The sequence below is a fragment of the Palaemon carinicauda genome, chromosome 11 (assembly GCF_036898095.1).
Source record: "Palaemon carinicauda isolate YSFRI2023 chromosome 11, ASM3689809v2, whole genome shotgun sequence".
In the NCBI taxonomy this organism is placed as follows: domain Eukaryota; kingdom Metazoa; phylum Arthropoda; class Malacostraca; order Decapoda; family Palaemonidae; genus Palaemon; species Palaemon carinicauda.
This window is the reverse complement of record NC_090735.1, coordinates 38,543,981-38,549,968: the sequence shown is the minus strand read 5'-3', so window position 1 is coordinate 38,549,968 and position 5,988 is coordinate 38,543,981.

Below are 5,988 nucleotides of genomic sequence, written 5' to 3'. Positions count from 1 at the left end.
CTCGAGTCATAATTATTTTGTTCTTTTTTAAGAAATGGATCTTTTTTAGTGCTACTATTTTTTCCCAGATATTTTATTATTTAATATAAGAATATTCCCCTGTAGTTCTATCGTTAGAATTCACCTATCCCTGTACTACTGTATGTAGAAACGAAAGATACATATCCCTTTTATTGTTTGATACTAAAGTAGAAACTACTACTTCTTAGAAACAAAAGAAGATAAATATGCCTTCTTTTGTTTGACATTACAGAGAAGTTTTATTCCCAAAATATTCTATTATTTAATAAGAATATTCCCTTGTGATTGTATCATTAGAATATACCAATCCTTCTACGATGTAAAAACAAAAGAAGATAAATATCCCTTCTTTTGTTTGACACTAAAGAGAAGTTTATTCCCCAAATATTTTATTAATTATTATAAGAATCTTCCCTTGTTGTTTTATCATTACAATATACCCATCCATGTATTATGTAGAAACAAAAGATAAATATGCCTTCTTTTGTTTGACACTACAGAGAAGTTTTATTCCCAAAATATTCTATTATTTAAGAATATTCCCTTGCGATTGTATCATTAGAATATATCTATCCCTCTGCTATGTAGAAACAAAGGAAGATAAATATCCCCTCTTCTGTTTGACACTAAAGACTGTATACAGCCGATAATCTCAGGCAGGATTAAAGGAATACCGGGTTAGACCGTCTCTGAGTTACTGGCACCTTCGTAACGTCATTGGTAACTGACTAGAAGAAAACGACGAAAACAAGTTTTAGGGTACTTTATTATATGAAGATTAGAAAGTCTGTCTTTTTAAATGCCCTCCTGCCTTGTTAATCCGTGCCAAGTGTCTTACAAGGTAAAAGCGATAGAACCTCGCATTTGTTTTTCTTTTATTACCTACTCCAGTTTTTTTTTCTTTTTTATTTTGGTTAAGGAGATAAGAGAATTTCGTTTAAAACTCATACTTTTCAATGAAAATACACCAAAAAACATTTAAAATTTTTTGTAGTCTGTAGGTTTAAAGTGGAGGCTACAGACCCTAGCATGTTTAACATTAACTGCGTTGTGATTGCAAAACTGAAGCCATTTCTGTTGCAGCTCCTGATCTCTATGAAATCGATGAAATTTCACATTTTGGTCTTCCTTTCTCCTTTGACTTCTTCTGCAGCCATACACAGAACAAGTAACATGACTCCTCAGAGGATTAAGGAGGATTTATCCAGAGATTAACCAGGTGGATGAAGACTGCGTGGTTAAGAGAGCTTGAGTTCTTGTTGTTCTCCCGAGGAGAGTAGTCAAATACAGACTGATGACATTTCTTAATCTGAACCCTAATCAATGCAGCCAGTCTGTGACATGCGCGAGATTGATCTTATTTTGGTCAGAAGGGGGCTAAACCGGTATTCTTTTAACCCTGCTCTCAGGTGAGTACCTTGTTTAATGATCGCTCGAATGGTACTGTCTAACCTTCGGCAAGTAGGATGCAATGTTGCTCTATCAATATGCTGAATTGTTAGGTTTTGTGGAGTTCTCCACTGTGATGGAAATATGCTGTCACCAATAAGGCCTCAACACATCCCCTTATGAGAGTTTGTACATGTCACCTATAACGCAGTTCAGTGATCACACCCACCAATTTATGACAGTCATAGTACTCTTAAAAAGGTCATTAATCTCACTGTATAAAACATCTACTTTGCATACAAAGATTAGGACATTACTCCCCCCCCCCCCAAAGCTCCTCACTCCGGGAGGAGGTGTGCACTTGCCCTCTTTATTCTATGATATATGGAGGACACTCCGACCCCGAATTGGGCACGGCATGTATTAGACAGAAATGCGACATAAAATTTATACATAGAATTCTTCCACAAAAAAACAAAAAAAATTAAATATTGCATGTAAATATGTACACAATATAAAATAAAATAAATTCACTCATTTTTTCTTATGATCTCTGCAACTAAAATACAGACTACCCAGAGTGAAAAGAAAAAATCATAACAATATCAGTATTACGCAACCTCATCAATAACCTACCTCTGGTTGCGGCAATTCGACCCTTTTGGGCGGGACAGGGTTAGGAATAGATATTCCTTCATCCCTCGATTTTACTTATTTAGGCTTACGGCACAATTTTTTCACAACACAAATCACCACCACCGTTTCGCCATTCTCAAAATCACTACTTCACTTGCACTTGTAACTATCAATCGGTGGCCACTAGCCGATTTCCCGAGAAAATCATTCATCTTCCCGCCCTTCTCTTATAACTCTAAGTATAAGGTATTCACATCTACACATTCTCTAACATTGCCTTTCCTCGAGGCTGAACTTTAATCCCATAGCCACCTGTCCTTCGGGAACCGCCTAACCCCCACAACCATGAATCATAAAATACACAAATAATACAGCATCCGCCTGATGGACCTCATCTGACATATTTACCCTCTGTTTTTAGGTTCACTTAGCTGTATGTCATACGTATTGGTACACTCAGCAAAATTATCACAACACTTTACTTTACATTAAGCACCAACATAAAAACATGTTCTTATCAAGTTTATTTGAAACATGTCAAAAGAAGAAATGATGTCTGTTCAAACAATAACAACAGCAAAGAAAAAAAAAATTCTACTCATCAACTCGAGGAATGCAGGGTAAGGATGTACACTCTGATTGACACTTTTGAAAACTACTTCTTCCGGCACCATATGTACTGTATGTGTGCCTGATGATGTTCAGACACTTCGCCATTAATAATGCTTTGTATCACCTCTGTGTTAGATTAAACGCTGGCTCTAGGTTGTGTTTCCTAGGTTTTAATCATTTCAAATACACACGATCACCCACAAATACTTTTATCGGTGTGGTTTTGAACCGATCATCATACTTTGAGCTGTGTTTTTCATAAGATATTTTCAAAAACCTTTCAGGGGTGTTCATTACTCTCCTTAAGAGATTTAGTAAATAGACTCTGTATTGCTGAGTTGAATAATTTGGCAAATGTTACGAATTAATCAGGACCGTATATGGTAATACGGGATCCTGTCCATACACTAAAAAGAAAAGCTTGTCCCTGAGCGAGGAATTATAAGCAATGTTCAAAGCTAGCTCAGCCATAGGAAGCATGGCGTGCCAATGGAGGGGGTCATCAGCACCCCCAGTAACGTAAAATTTGCATTACTTCCCTTATATGCTATTCCACTAAACCATTAGCTGAAGGCCTATATGCGGTCACTGAAAAGTGTTCAATTTTCATTAAGTCCGGGACCGATTTCACCACCTTATTTATAAACTCGAGACTATTATCACTTATCAAAATTTTCGGGCAACAAAACCTAGTAATGAAAGAGCACAGCGCCTGGGCTTATGAATTTGCTGATATATCCAACATTGCGAAAGTATGAGTGTACCGAGTAAATGCATACCAGTATGAAATGGTCCTACTACATCCATATGCACTCTATAAAATTTAATAGGAATAACAGACCACTTTCTGGCTTCCGGTACAGTGTTTTTATGTTCTTTGAAACAGTTACAAGCATGACAATATTTTATATATTTTCATATAGATTTTTTCATTCCTAACCAAAAGAAGGATTCTCGAGCTCTCCTTAATGTTCTATGAATCGCTAAATGCCCTGCATACGGACTTGCATGTACAATGTGGATGGCTCGATTAATTTGAGAGGGAGGAAGAACTACCCGTGCACAAAATTTCCCTCCCCTCTTCTCGTAAGCACAATATAAGATATCATTCTCTATAAAAAAAAATTCTCACGAGGCACATTCAGAAATTATGGATAACTCTCCGATTCCCATTTAATCACTGTTCACACTCTTTCCATCCATTCCTCTTTTTTCTGTTCCTCTTGGACTTCCTTTATGTCCCAACATCCCAAGTCAATCACGCCTGCATCATCAGGGCATTAATTCTGGACACACCTGGACATGTCCTCGGCCACGCACAGGGATTCAGCTTCGTCATTCCCATCTCTCTCTTTCTCTCTTTCTCTCTCTCCAACATATCTTACTCTCTCGCTTATGGATCTCATTTTCTGATTGCTCCTCGTGTGAATTCACGTCCTGTTCTCTATTTTGATGGGGGTCTTTATTATTTTGGTTTCATTCTTCGTCCGTCTTTTGTGCTCTAGTTGTTACTCCTATTACTGCACCTCTAGAGAGGGCATTAGCTACCTTGTTAGTTTTACCTTCTATGTGGCCAAATCCCTTTATGTTAAACTCTAACAATCTAATCCATCTCGCTTGTCTAGACGGCAAGTCACCTTTGTAAAATAAATGACGTAGTGGACGATGATCACTTTGCAACTCAGTTGGCTGACCTAATAAAAAGGACCAATGCCTCTCTAGAACCCAAAGAATAGCCAATGCCTCTCGATCGAATGTACTATAATTCTTTTCTGCCCTTTTTAATACACTGGAAGCAAAACAAATCGGTCGCTCTCTACCATTATCATCTCGTTGAGAAATTACGCAACCAATAGCGACGCTACTCGCATTTGTTGTCACTAAAAAAGGGCTATGAAATCTAGGACGTGCAAGTTAATCATTGCTAGTTAAGGCAGCTTTCAAATGGTTGAAGTCCCTTTCTTCTTCCACTCCACAGTTTATTACTTTTTGTTTTTTTAAAGCATCTAAGGGTCTCGCTATCTCTCCAAAACCTCTTATGAATTTACAGTAATACCCAGCGAGCCCAAGGAACCCAGCTACTTCCTTAGGGGTACGGGGCCTGGGGAAGTCTCTAATAGCTTCTACTTTACTGGGGCAGGGTTGGATACCTTCTGGGGTTATGTGACCTAAAAATTCGACCTGTTTACAGAAAAATTTGCACTTTGACAGTTAATTTCATACCATTATGTCGCAATGCTTCTAAAACTTTACGAATATTATTATTATGTTCTTTAGCCATTTTCCCTGTAGTTATGATATCGTCTAATTAAACAAGAAAATTATGGCCAATTAAGGAAGACAAAACCACCATCATTACTCTAGAAAAATGGCTTGGAACATTTTTAACACTGAAAAGAAGAAAATTAAACTGGAACAGTTGATTGTTAGCTATAAATGCCATTTGACATTTACTGTCTTCCTGAATGAGTATTTGATAGTATCCAGATTTTAAATAGATAGTTGTAAAATATTTACTATCTCATACCTTTACAAGTAATTCTTTGATTGAGAGCAATGGAAATGTATTATCCTTAGTGACTATATTCAACTTCCTTTAATCGACACATAATCTTACCGAGCTATCCATTTTCCTAACAGCTACAATTTGAGAAGCCCAGGGGGTTTACTCTCCTGGATTATCCATTGTTCCCCTAATTTACTAATTTCTCTTTCTCTATCTCCCTGAAAATGAATGGGTATCGTATGAGGCCTTGACCTGATCGGCTCCGCCTGCCTAGTTTCAATGCTAAAGGTGAAACGATCAATCCTCCCGGGTGACTCGTCTCCAATTGCAATCACATCAAAAAAAATTATTACCAATGTCTCTAACTACAGGTTGATATTCTGGTGGACATAGTTTTCATGCTTGCATAATCAAGTTCTGAGTGCATTCGTCTGTGCGGGCTGGAGTTGTGGCTCCCAAGATTCCATTATTAGCAATTTTCACATAACTCCAATTCACACAGAAACACTTCCTAACACAACTCTTTTATTTGAGAATTAACTATCGTTATATCAGCTCTGTTCTCTTTTATTTCTGACAAGCCCTCTAAGACTGTGTGCCAATTGTCATGCGGTTTAACAACGACCTTGGTTCTCTCCGGGAGAGGCCGACACAGGGTCACTGATATGCTTGTAAGTGTCTTGGGGGAGGCAATACCTCTCCTATTTCAGGTACAGCTGTTACCTTACTTAATTGTGTCTCTGTTCCCGCACAAGCACTTACTCTCTCATGACTTTCTATCAGCGAAATACATCCTCCCTGCTTTTAATGTTAATCTGTCTTTT